A 14674-nucleotide genomic window follows, 5' to 3' on the forward strand; every position below is an offset into this window, starting at 1 on the left:
CAAATGGGCTCAAGGAGGATCATAGGGCTCTGATACCATGTTGGGGAACTAAAGGGAAAGCATGAAGTGAACACAAAATGAGAATTCTTGATTATGGAATGAAGAAAGGTGAGGTCCTTATGTAGGCACCTCTTACATGATCACTAACACCATTGATGACCTCTGAGCTCCACAATCATCTCCTCAATCAGCTACATGTGGCATCTACCACCTAACAGTGCTTATGGGCACCTAACTGTGCCTCTAGCACACACACATAGAACCCAAGGTGTGCCTGGGGCATACACCTTGAGATATCCCAACAGTATCCATGCAAGTGTATCTGAACCCCAGTCTCATAAAATAGTCCATACTGTAATGTGGACTTCACATACCTCAGTATGCATCTAGCCGCATCCAAATGTAGTTTCCTTGGAGCCTACATAAACTGACTTACCAACCCAACAGCATAGCTCAAATTCTTCCTGGTAATAGTCATATAAATCAAACTTCCTACTATGCGTCTATACATAGTAGGGTCTTCCAAAAGCTCACCTGCATCTATGCTCAGCTTCACATTCTACTCCAAAGGAGCTGAAATAGGCTTACAGCTTGTCATCCCATATTTGGACAGCCTGTCCAATCCATACTGCCTCTACAAGAGCCATATCCCACTTGTGGATCTAATCACCTCAATTCCCAAGAAGTAATGCAGCTCTCCCAAATCCTTCATCTCAAACTTTTGCTTCAAGAGCATTTTCACATGAAGGATAACTTCATCACTATCACATGTGATGATCAAATCATCAACATAAATGACAAGCAGCATAATACCTTTCTCTATTTTTCTCACATAAAGTGAGAAATCTGCCGTGGAAATTTGAAAGCCAATAGTGACAAGATACTGTCCTATCTTTTATAGACCATGCTTTGGGTGCTTGTTTCAAGCCATACAAGGCTTTCTTCAACTTGCAAACAAACTCAGGATGAACAACATGCACATAACCTGGTGGCTACTCCATATAGACCTCTTCTTGCAAATCACCATGTAAGAAGGCATTCTTTACATCCATCTGATGTAAAGACCATCCCTTTGATGCAGCCATAGAAATGACTGCTCTTATGGTTGCCGTCCTTGCACCCAAACTGAATGTTTCTTCATAATCAATGCCATATGTCTGTGCATACCCCTTGACAACTAATCTTGCCTTGTATCTGCTCACAGAACCATCTACATTGTGCTTCACCTTATAGACCCACTTGCAGCCAATTGCATTCTTGTCTTAAGCAAAGACACCAATTCCCATGTAGCATTTGCTTCCAAGGCATCCATTTCTTCATCCATGGCTTTCTCCCATTTTTCTTTTCCCATGGCTTGCTCAAAAGAAGTGGGTTCTAGTTCATGTATCACTTTGACCATATAGGCATAGTGAATGGCTGTAAATCCATCATATTTCACCCTATCCACAGGATACTTAACTCTGGTAGACCTATGCAAAACAGGCTCACTACCAGGTGCTCTCAAAACACCCCTTGTCTTCCTTACTCCAGGTGAAACAACAGAAGGAATACCCAACTCATCATCAAGGCTCTATTTTGAGCCACTGGATTCACCATCCACATAAGAGTGACCTGCGTTCACATCAACCATGGGCTGATCTACTTTCTCTTTTCCCTTTCGTGATACTTGCATACCACTATCTGCATTGCTTTGAGGAGATTCTCCTGATCTCAATCTGCCTGGCGAAGTATGTGAACCACTGCTAGAGGACACTACAGGTGCACTAATATTTTGTGATTGTTGCTATGAATTCTATGCAGCATTACCATTTTGTGCATCTACATCATCAATCACATTTGCTGGCATCATGCCATGTATTGCTGCAGTGGGAGTCCTGTTCATTATCTAGACTGCTGTAGCAGAGCTGCTTTAGCCCAATAATAATCTGGCAGGACTTTTTCGTTGAGCATGGCACGAGATACCTCTCCAATATGCCTGTTTTTCCTTTCTGCAAGTCCATTTTGCTGTGGGTTATGACTGCATGAATATTGCTGCTTTATGCCATGCTCCTACAGGAACCTTGCAAACTCATTTGAGAGGTACTCTCCCCCTCCATCTGACCTTAGGCATTTTATTTGCAGGCCTGTTTCTTTCTCAACCATAGCTTTAAAAGCTTTGAAATGCCCAAATACTTCACTGTTCTTTTTCATAAAATCCACCCAAACATTTCTGCTGTAGTCATCAATAAAAGTGACAAAATAATGACAGCCTCCAATAGATGCAGCTTTAGTAGTCCACACATTAGAGTGGATTAATTCCAATGGCCTCTTACTCTCTTGAACACATTGTCTAGGAAATGGTTTCCTTGCCTGTTTTCCAAATTGACACGCTTCACATACCTTATGCATTTCTGCAACCTTGAACTTAGGCAATCCTGCAACAATCTTTTGGGCCTACATTAATTTAAGTCATTGTACATTAACATGACCAATGCGTTTATGCTAGATATCAATATCTACAACTACATCGGTCCCATGTGCAAACATTGCTGCACTCAATTCAGGCATGTCTGCATCCAATGTAAACATCCTGCCCTTCTTCTTCCCTTTTGCTATCAAGCGACCTTTATTTTTCATATCCTCAACAAAGCATCCATGATGATTAAATCTGACCTGCAAGCCCTGCTCAACCATTTGACCAACAAAAACTAGGTTCTTGGTGATATTCAAGACATGAAATACATCAGACAGGTATTTCTTTTTCCCATCCTGCATAGACAAAGGAATTTTACCAACTGCACAATAGGATGTGTAGTATCATCACCAGTCTCCAGATCGACCTGCTCTACCTCTGCCTCTACCTCCTCCAGCATTTGAGTAGAAGACAGCTTCTTTTGAAGTTCCTCCTGAAGAAGATGCACCACCATTTCTCTGCTCTTCAGAAATTAGAAGAGCAATCAACTCCCCAAAATTAGGAAAATTCTCATGGACAGCAATGGATGTCCTGAACTGTGCACAAGGTCACAGAAACTAAATCATCATCTTTCACTGGTGACCCAATGGAAGCAAGTGCATCTGCAATCTTCTTCACCTTCATGTGGTAGTCATTGATGCTCATATTTTCTCTCTGCACATTATGCAACTCTTGCTTGAGTTGCATTATTATGGCTTGCGTATTTGTGCTATAAAATTTTGTCAAAGTATCCCACGCCCCCTTGGGCGTGCTTGCATCTTGAATATGCACAATCATAGATTATGAAATACTGATAGATAGCCATTACATAACTTTCCTGGTTCTCTCATGCCAGCCTTTAAATGCCTGCAACTCTTGTTGATTGGGAACATTAGGAATAACTGGTTCTTGTTCAGCTGCAGTAATGAACTCCCAATAGCCTTTTCCTTTAAGGAAATTCGTGATTCTAAACTTCCATGCTGGGAAGTTGTTCTTGTTAAGCTTTTCAGTGACTATCTGTGAAAGAGCATTAGACGCCATCACAGAACACTGCCAAAATATTATGTCACTACAAAAACCACTTCTTCTGCCTCACAAGGGCAAATCTGCAAAACTGACGAAAGTGGTATTTCACCACACACACTTCCTAGTCACGATTTTGCATCAACATGCAATAAGAATGATTCTGTCACTCCCAATATCTCTGTGCATAGGCATACGATGCAATTTCTACGGCAACTTTTCACCGACTTGCAGAACAGTGGTCGCACAACAAAAACAGGGCACCTTTCTGAGTGCCTGCGGAAAACTTCCGCCACCAAAATGGCGGGCCCCGAAATGGCCTCAAATCAAAAAAAGAATGTCACCCAGGGCTTTGCCCTATCCTATAGCATATACTACCCTCTCGCCACACCGCGAAGGGCGTCCCAATTTGAGACAGTGCACTCTTGCACTTTTCGGCTGTGCTACCTGTAGAGATTTGCTCCCAAACTCGAAAAAGGAAAGCAACACTGATCCTCTTACCAAGACACCGCGAACTTGGTTTGCTTTCTTGAGCTCCTTACCACGAACCGAGCTCTGATACCATGTGAAGAGAGTGGGAGAGAAGTAAGGAGTCTCACTTGTAGCTTTCTCACATACACAATAGGGGAATACACACAAATGTGGAGGCTGAAAACAGCTTTCCTCTTTTTAGTTGTGAAAGCCAAAAGAACTCTCTCTAAGTACAAAAGGAATAGATGAACCCTATATGTGGGTCTCAAACCAAACTCAGCTAACCTAAGTGGCATACTAACTGAGCCACTAACTAGAGTACATAAAGATAGCTGTCATCCAGCTATTATTCATGGGCGGTGTACCAACCACATCTGCAGCTAACAAGTCGGTGACATAAATGCACAACGGTCACCCTGGCATATCACGAGCGGAGCTCGATATCTCAACATTGATTGCAAATGGCTCTCCCATTAACCATGGGTTTCAACCTAGGTTTATAAAGACTTGACCTTGAATCATGATCACCTTGATGAAGAAAGCAAGAAAATTGTTGAAGAAGATGGTTATGTCTATTAGGCCCTGTCTTACACCAAATACCAAGACGTATGGCCATACAATCATCTTTTGTAATTTTTCTAATGATAAGTTTCTTGTAACAAACTTGCATAAGAACTCTAAGGGTCACTGACAAATATGTAAACATAGCACATGGGTTCAACAGATGGGATTTCTAAAATCTTTTTTTTGCACAATTTTTACATATAGAACGGTACCATGTAAAGATTGAATAGAAAAAGGGTGTGTTTTTTTCATGAAAAATTCACAGATAAGGGATTTTTAAATTAGGCCTTGAATGCACATGATATAGAGAATGTACATATAGTGAACCCCCCGAGGCTATGCATCTTTCATAGAAAGTTGTGTTACTTTGACAAGTAAGATTAAAACAGCGCCACAGGTTTTCAATTATGTATACATTAAGGATAATGCTTTTGCATCTATTGTAGTGTATCTGTGTTTTATACCCATGTCCTCTTGTTGGTCTCCATCGATAGGATGCCCTTGTGTGTCCCCTGCTCCATGCTACGAAGTGGAAGGCTGTGTGGTGGTGCCCGTGCTTAGGTGAGTGCCAGTGATGAGGGTGGAGCTTGGGCCTATGCCAAGTGCTCTATTGGAGTGTGAGGGTGGTGGTGGGGGTGGGGAGGAGGAAAAATGATCCCTCGATAAGTCCATATCGTGGTCATGGACTTCGGTGGGGTAATCTATGTGGAAGTCATAAAACCGGCTAATGCCAATCTAAAGCATATTCTAGAAGGCTTGCATGATATTACTATATAGAACACTAATGGATACTGCTCGCTTGCTGCCCTAAATAAGCAGTGAAAAAGAAATTTAGCTACAGTGTGACCGCATGCCTACATCCATCCTAGACTTTGTTGGATCATTCCAGGATTGCAGGGTTGGTGTTCTAGGGCATCAGATAGTTGGTCGAGTCCCGGAGCACTCTACAACATGCCATAAAATTGTAGACGATGGGGTGGTAGTAGAGGGTGAGGATATTGTTAACGGGGTTGAGTACTCCACTCTAGTTTAAGTTGAATGAGTTGCAAGGTGAAGAGTTAATGTTTTGGCATGAATCTCTCATCTCAGTGGAAAGTATTGTGAACACATATTCAATATAAAATTCTCTTTGTCAACTTGAATACTCAAGAAAAAGAGTGAATTATCGTTAGCTTCTTTACTGCCCTTCCCTAAAGTGGCTTCCCTTATCCGATACCAATTCAATCGAACATCCAAAATGGGTTATGATCTTCTGATATAGGAATTTTGTCATACTAGCCGATGAATTATGTGTGAGTGCTTGTGCCTCCACCCACTTGGTGTAGTAATCTATTGCCGCTACCAGAATGAATTGATTCCTTGTGACCTGTGCCATAGGCTTTATTAGACGTACAAAATTTAATCCCCATTCTTGAAATAGATCGAGTGGGAGGACGAGATTCAGAGGTAATCACAGTTTGCCTCAGTATATTGTCCATCTCTTTGTTAATACCAACACTTGGCTGCAAATTCATGAGAATCCTTGAGCACCGTTGGCCACCAAAGCCCGGACTGAAAACTTTCTTTTCTATGATCTCATAAAAAAAGTGTCTGCCTACTGCCCCTTGATGAGCTTCTTGTAATACTACATACTCGTCATGTTCTGGGACATAGCATTAGTTGACTTGGTCAATTTTGTGCTTGTACAACATGCCTGCAATAACCATAAATGGTTTACTACTTAGCGCCAATCGGTGCTATCGATCCTTTATAAATGTCTCTGGGCAGGACCTCATCTATGAACAATTGTAACATTTGGTCATATTAGTATGTTGTCCTCATCACCTGTACTACTGTAAACAATGTAGCATCCATAAATCATCTACCACCTGGACTTTCTCCTATTTCTAATCTGCTCAAGTAATCTACCATCAAGTATTGTCTTCCTAGTGTATGTACCACTTGTTGGTATTGGAATTCTTGTAACAAAAATATCCATAGAGCCAGCCTTCTTGATAGCGGACTGAGGCTTATTCATTAAGTATAGCAATGTCTACATGGAACACCACCTGATTACCTAGAAGGTAATGTCGAAACGTTTGTAGAGAGTAGATCATACCCAATACTTGTGTTTTGGTGACTGAATAATTTCTTTCTCGGTGACAAAGTTCAGCTTTCACAATATATTAGTTGGAACCATCTGGACTTGTTTCTCTACATCAGTACTGATTCGATAGCAATGTATGATGCATCTACGAACAAGTGAAGCTATAGGTTCCAATCCAATGGAACTATAATTGGTGCTACTACTAACATTTTCTGTAGTAAGTAGAACGCTTTCTCTTGATCCTCTTTCTAGATGTATTATTCATTCTTCTTTTTCAACTTTGTCAGAGGTTGACACACATGGGAAAGGTACTGCACAAATCGGTTGTGCCACTTGATTTGGCCAATGAATTGCATGACTTCCTTTGTGTTTTGTGGTGTGTTTGCTTCCTAAATGGCCGCCACTTTTCTTGGGTTGATTGACATCCATTCTTCGAGAATGATGTGCCCCAATAGAACACCCCTTTGGATTGCAACGGCACATTTCATTGGATTCAAGCTAAGCCAAGACTACCGACATGTGACAAAGCATAGTCTGAGGTGTTTGAGGTGATATTACATTTTCCCAAACACACTGCAATCATCCAAGAATACCCTCATAAACTTTGGGAGGTATGGGGCAAATACCTTATGTATCCAAACTTGAAATGTAGGTGGTGTGTTCTTCAACAAAAAATACATCACATTGCTGGCAAATACCCCCCATTCTATCACAAATGTTGTTTTTATTTATCCTCCTTAGCTATTTGGATCTAGTTATACCCATTGAACCCTTCCAGAAAATTGTATACCTCGTGTCTGGTGACTACATCTAACATTGTTCTGTGGATAAATTTGTAAATATGTTTTTTACTTGTTCCAGTGCTAATGAGTAGGCACATAGCTATGCACATAGCTAGTGGGTGGTGGCTTTGAGTTATGGACACTCTTATAAAAGACCCTACACTCATGTAGATATTTTCTTAAGATGGTAGATACTTCTACGGGGACTTTTGGGAAATGATGAATACAATTGGGTGCACCAGGCACTCCACAGTACTTGGTATCCAATGTGATGGTGTGTTGATTCTGGGATGACATATGTCTTTCATTGTAGTATTGTGTCATGTGTCTCCATTGTCATGTGTGGTCATCTGTGGCAATTAAGCATTAAGTGCTTGCCTGAAGGTTGTGTGCACTAAGTCTATGGTTTGAAGATTAATTGCCTTGGACTAAGTTTTGGGGGGAAGGGAATGGAGAGTGGTAAAATGCTATGATGAGGTGGCTAATCAAGGTGACGTGGCTAATTTTGAGAGAAGGAGGCCATGCATGCTACGTAAAGAAGGAAGGAGAGCTTCTGGAGAGAGAGAGAGCATGTACGTGAAACTTGGGTGTGAAGGAGGATTGGGAAAGTTTTTTAGGAGCACACAGGGAATGGGCGTCGCAGATACGAGGGAGAAAGGAGGATCTCAGGGAGGACAGAGGGGAGCTTGGGTAGAGAGGAGAACCGGCTGTCTGCAGGGTCATCACGTGTGAGGAGGAGAGCTCTGTGAAGGCGTGCTATGGAGTTGGGAGTTTTGAGAAGGAGATGGAGTCTCTGTAGGAAGCTTGAAGACTATGGCAATGCAAGTGATACGTGGGCTCAAAGGCTTGGCTGTGAGGAGTCATCATCATGAAGACAGAGGCGGGTACTCTATGAGCAATAGAGAGACATAGATACTTGGGAGTGATTGTGCAAGGGCAGAGTTGATCGTCTCGTGAGTGACAATCAGGTCCTTTTACACCCTCTGGGTGTGGACTGAGACTGTGTAGAGAGCTATGGACTGTACAATAGAGAAAGAGAAGCTGTGGCGCAGTTAGCTCTTGCTGAGAGCTTTGGAAAATGGATGGAGGTGCATGATTGCAGAGGGAGGCCGCAACACTGTTGGAGGTGAGGATTGGAAGTGACTTGGGAATCACTGCGTATGGTCAGGGATCGCAAGTATGCGGATGGGAGAGGAGGCTTGTTACGTGTATGCAAAGCTCTTTGGCTAGCTGGGGGTGACGCTACCCATGAGCTGAGTACTCCATGAATTGGAGAGGAGCCGGGAATCCGTGAGCGTTGTGTGCTCCGTGTAGAGGGAAGCTGCAAGACAATAGTGATTTTCGCTTGAAGGTGACGGGTGACGGGCTGAAGCAGATTGGTCATTATGCAAGCTAATAGTTGGACCAACACTTAATAGTGGGCTTGAGGCATCTTGATTGAAGAAGTTGCTGCGTGAGAATAAGAGAGCTTTGTATGCAAGGGAAGCTGCGGTGGTGACTGTGTTCACATGACGGGTGTAGGATTCTGACTACGGGAGCTTGAAATAGATGGGCTCCAAGTGCTTTGTGATGATGAAGTCTATGGCGCAGCTGGACCTTACTGTGTTTTGTAGAGGATTGGCTGTGCAGGTATTCGAGGTGTCTCTGTAAAAGGCAGGAGAGAAGGGCTATTGCTAGTTCATGTGATGACGACGGGGCTGTTGCCTTGGGTGAAAGCTTCATGAAATAGGCATCGTTATGAAGTAGGATTAGAGAACTTTGAGTCCTTGAGTTTGTGAGCAGGAGAGAGGAGCGATAAGGATGTTGCTTGAAGGACCGACAGCACTAATGCATTTGGTGCGAGGCTACTGGACAGAGGTGGTGTCATATATGTATGAGGAGCTTTGAGGCTTGGCATGGCGCTGCTACTACACAGGCCCGGGAGTGCTTTGGATAGAGGAGGGCTTGTAGGTGATTAAGAGGTTGAGGTAGTTGCTTGAGGTGTCTTTTGCAAGGGCTTGTGCATAACTGCAGAGTGGATAAGGAATTTGGATTCTTTGATAGAGGGGGGCGTAATGCATGAGAGAAAGGCAGATGGTGTCTTGCCTTTACATTGAGTTTATGGTAATTCTCTAAGGCACTGGGATGCTGACAGAAGGTATTTGAGTCCTTATGGGTAGTGGTGTGTGAGTAGAAGGGAAACTTCAGTTATGGATGATCACGTGAAGGAGATGGGGGGCATCATTTCTAATGTTTGATTGATAATCTTGAGAAATATAAAATAAGATTTTTGACCGTGGTCACTTTAATGTGGGTGGTTGTCTTGTGAGTTGTGGGTTTTTCAATATGAGGTGCACTTCTCAGTTGTGTCAGGAGATACATGGCATCTGATATTGCATGTAAAAGATGAAGAGTGGATTGATATGAGTTTGCCAGATCAGGAGAATATTCCTGAGGAAGTTTTTATCTGGGATTATGTAAAGATGAGGATTTGGAATAAAAGTACATTTTGTATGTTGATTGGTGGCTTCAATAAATATGAACTGTGGATGTGATAGACTATAAAGGTATATATAGCTCTAGTGTGTTTTTTGCATCCATGTTTTGGTGCCTCCATGGAGGAGTTCACTTCAGTTTACAAGACTGAAAGAGCAGATGTTCTGAGATGTGTTGCAAGCAATAAGGAGAAATCTACATGTGAGAGTGATACAGTGTGAGTGGTGTGGAGAGTGTGGTCACAGGAAGGATAGATGCATTGAAGTCCAGCTACGTGTAATCTGACACCATGCCAGAGTGCAGAGATCTCTGAAAGTGCTTGCCAATAGGAAAAAGAATGCTCTTCAGATGCAGAGTGAGCTTCCTCAGTAGTGTGTTGCTTGGTTGCTTTCCAGTTTTGTTGTGGTTTAGATAGTAGGCCGAGGTGTGGCAGCTGTAGGATTGTGAGAATGGCACAGGACTTTCCAGAGTACTGGGGGATGCCGTATGAGAATGCAGTAAGGTTCTTGGAAAAGATGGAATTTACAGCACTTTACCTTTAGGACTACTCATCCTCAGCAGCAAAATGCAGAGTATACAATGGTGAAAGCAGCTTTCCTTGCACGGTTTGCACAAGCCAGGAGCCCTAATGAAGTTTGGAAAGAGCTGTGCAAAGTGAGACAGGAGGAAGAACAAGATGTGAATCAGTATCTAATTCAGTTTGGGAGATTATGGAGTTTATGGTGTGAAGCTCTTGTTCCAGAAGTACCGCCTCAGATGATCAAGTGTGATCATTTCATAGCTGGCCTGAAGCCTACACTTAGATTGAAAGTGGAGCTGAAGAATCTGGATAGTTTTGAGGATGCTGTCAGGGTGGCCAGGGAGAAGGAATGGAAAGTCCAGAGACTGAGGCAACTTCGCATGCAAGAAGAGCCTAAGAATATGATTGGAAGTCCAGAAGTAATAAAGTCTTATGCAGAGAGGGAGCCGGTGTCTGTTCTTGTGCAGGATGATTCCTTGAAGAAGGACTTGCATGATGCTATAGAGCTTATGAAGTCACTCAACCTGAATTGGATGGAGACTGTAGGAAGAGGAAGAGGCCGAGGTGTGCAAAATAACAGGGGAAATGTATAGGCTAGGAGTGAAGGAAATTCAGCTGGAATAGGTAGAGGATGGGGATACAGGATGGGGATACATGATCAATATGAAGTGCTGGAACTGCGGGGAGTGGGGACATATCAGCCCTCACTGTGATAAACCAGCAAGACTAGGTGGAGAAGTTTATCCTGTAATGCATAAGACAAATGACAGGTCAGGAGACTTTAATGTGGAAGTAAAGGATTTAAATCAGCCCTCTACCAGTGGAGTCAAATGGCAAGATAAGGGGAAAGGGAAGCAATCAAGGTGGAGACTATTCCAGAGATCATGCCAGTGGCAAAGAGAACAAGGAGTGCAATAGGAGAAAATGGGCCTTCTGCAAAAAAAGGGAAGCATGTGGAGTCTCAGCCCTCAGTCTCTTAAAAAGAAGAGTCGAAGGCCCAGGAAACATTACAAAACTTCAAATTTGCATATTGGTCAAGGACAGGAGGAATACGCACTGATGAATGATTTGAAAGGGAGGACATCCAATATAACTTTTGCACAGTTACTTGGTTTGTGCCCAAAGGTCAAGAGAGAATGGAAAAAGTTGGCTAATCCCAGAAAAAGTAATGAGTAGGAGTCTACGAGAGGAGAAATGGAGATGATGTCCGTTGAAGATCTTCCAGATTTATGCCCTACAGTGATGCATGGTGTGGAGGTATGAGTGTTGGAGAGGGATATGTTGATGGCGGTGCATAGATAAGTATCATGACTCAGGCATGTATGGAGAGGTTGGGGCTAAAATTGAATGCACATTCATATTTTAGGCTCCGTTTGGCAAACCATGCGAAGGTGAAGTGTCTGGGTATATGCACGGGAGTAGTAGTGGATGCTTTTGGAGTATCAATGTTGCATTACTTGCCACATTATACCTACTGGTTTGGGAGCATACCCGGTGATTTTGGGCACACCTTGGCTCAGATAGGTGGGAGCAATACAAAACTGGAAGATGGGTACAATTACAGTGCATAATAAGAAGGGAAAGGCCAAGAAATTTTATATGAGCAATAGATGGGAAATAGAAGAAGAACCAGAAGAAACAAGCATGGAAGAGGAGTCAGACAGTGAGACGGAAGAAGAAAGTACTACATCTGAGGAGGAGGGCCAAGTATCATTTCTGTTGAAGGAGTCTGATGCATATGAATTGCAGGCAGCAGAGATACAAGAAGCTAAGGAGGAGAGTAAGCTTGAAGACATGGATAACTTGATGCAACCCCCACCTTCTTAGACAGAGAGAGAAGATATCTTGCTGTCCATGCTAAATTCTAGCCTGGAGGAAGTGGAGAAGGAATATATGAAGGTCATTCATCAGTATCCAAAGCTATTTATTACCTCACATGAAGAGATAAGGGGTTTGAGATGTGAGCCAATGCACATTGAGCTAAAAGAAGGCAGCAGGCCTATTTTTCAGAAATTGAGGACACACAGACAGATTTTGCCTGTGCTCAGAGAGGAGTTAAATAAATTGCTCAAGGCTGGGCTGATATATCTAGTGGAGCATTCAGATTGGGGCAGTCCAGTGGTAATCATTCCTAAGCACAGAGGAGGATGGAGAGTATGTATGGATTACAAACCTCTCAATGCGGTAACAAAAAGCAATCATTATCCTCTTCCTTTTATTGACGATATATTGGATAGAGTGGAAGGGTATGAAAAATATAGTGTGCATGATGGATATTTTGGATACTTTTAGATTTCAATTGCAGAGGAAGATCAAATCAAAACTGCATTCATCACACCTTGGGGTTGCTTTTGTTACACAGTAGTGCCATTTGGATTGAAGAATACACTGGCATGGTATCAGGAGAATACTGATGAAGTGTTAGACGCTTTCATTGATAAATTTGTGAGAGCATTTCTAGATGATATATGTGTGTACAGTTCCAAGAGAGAGCATGCATGGAGGCTAGATCAAGTGTTCCACAGAATGGATGAAGCAAGAGAACAATTCAATCCATGGAAGTGTCATTTGGGATGCTCCAAAGTGAAGTTATTGGGACATATAGTATCTCAAAATGGCATTAAGCCTGATCTAGAGAAGGTGAAAGCCCTTATCTTACTTCTAGCTCCCTCTACATCTAAACAGTTGCAGACTTTTGTGCAGAAAGTGAAGTACAAGATTCATACATTTAGTCTCTCAGCTGTTGTATCCTTTGCAACAAGCTATGAAAGAAGAACCTTTGCAATGGAGTGAGGATTGTGAAGCAGTGTTCAATAAAGTGAAAGAAGTGTTGGGAGAGATTTCTTGTGTGAAAGCTCCAAATTTCTCTCAGACCTTTTCTGTGAACCCTTCATTTGGACCAGATGCTGTGGGAGCCATCCTATTGCAGAAAGGGGAAGAGTCCCGTTATATGAGGCCTGTGTATAATGCTAACAGAGTTAAGATAGAAGCAGAGAGGAAATATACAGAGGCAGAGCTAATTCTGTCAAGCTTGGTGTATGCTTGCAGGAAGTTCAGGGCATATCTTATCTCGAAGCCATTTGTGGTTTTGACTTGCTACCCCTTATTGCCTCAGCTTGTTAATAATTCAACACTTTCTCGAAGCATGATGAAGTGGTTGGTTGAGCGACAAGAATATACTTTCTCATTTCTAGTAGAGAGCACTTCTAGAGCCACACTAGCAGATCTGTTAACATACAAAGAGGGTCCCATTTTGGTGAAGGAAGTGGAGAAGAAGATACATAAAGAGGAGCATGCTATCATTCTAGGAGCATCTATCTTGCATTTTGATGGCTCATACAGGAAGAGTTTACATCAAGCTAAAGGAGGCTATGTGATTATTGATTCAGGGAGCAAGCTGATACAGAATGTGGGAGTTCATCTAGAAGCTGGAAGCAATAATGAGGCAGAGTATGCAGCATTATATGAGGGGTTATTGGCTACACTAAAGTTGAAAATTCAGAAGATAATGATCAAGGGAGATTCTCTACTAGTTGTGAAACAGGTCCTGGGAAGTTGGCAAGCAAGAAACCCGAGGTTGACAGGGTATCTAGCCAAAGTAAGAAGGCTGCTTCAACAATTTACACCATGGAATATCCAGCATGTGCGAAGGGAGGATGATCAAATGGCACATGAATTGGCTCTGGTAGCTAAGCCAAAGTGTGAGCTTGGAGCCCAAAGTTTGCTAACATAGCCCTGTGGGACGAAGGAGAAGCTCCATTGGGTGACTTAACTGTATGTGGTCCCATGTCTACACAGTCATCAGGTAGGGCCGAATACTATGTGACATTCATTGATGTGCAAATAGAAAAGTATGGGCTTATGCTATAGCTCAAAAGAGCGATGTGTTCTAGGTATTTAAAAAATGGTTGGCTTTGGTTGAAAATTAGTGAGGTAGAATGCTTAAATGCCTATGGTCTGATAATGGTGGAGACTATATCTCTTGTGACTTTCAAGATTTCTATGATACACATGGGATCAAGAGGGAGCTCACGTCCCCTTGTACTCCAAAGAAGAATTCAGTTGCAGAATAGATGAACCACACCATTCAGGAAAGGTTGCAATGTATGCTTTCCAATGCAAGTCTTTTTTGTGGTTTTTGGGTTGAGGCAATGAAGACTGTAGTGCATGTGGTCAATCGATCACCTAGCAAGAGTTTGGATGGTAGTATTCCTAAAGAGGCATGTGGTGGCAAGAAGCCCTCTTTCTCTCATTTGCATATATTTGAGTGTGAGGCATATGCACATGCGCCAAAAGAGCTTCAGAAGAAGCTAGATCTCCTA

This window comes from Dipteris shenzhenensis, chromosome 21, assembly GCF_047967505.1.
Source record: "Dipteris shenzhenensis isolate YYH24624 ecotype China chromosome 21, Dip_SZ_1.0, whole genome shotgun sequence".
NCBI lineage: Eukaryota > Viridiplantae > Streptophyta > Polypodiopsida > Gleicheniales > Dipteridaceae > Dipteris > Dipteris shenzhenensis.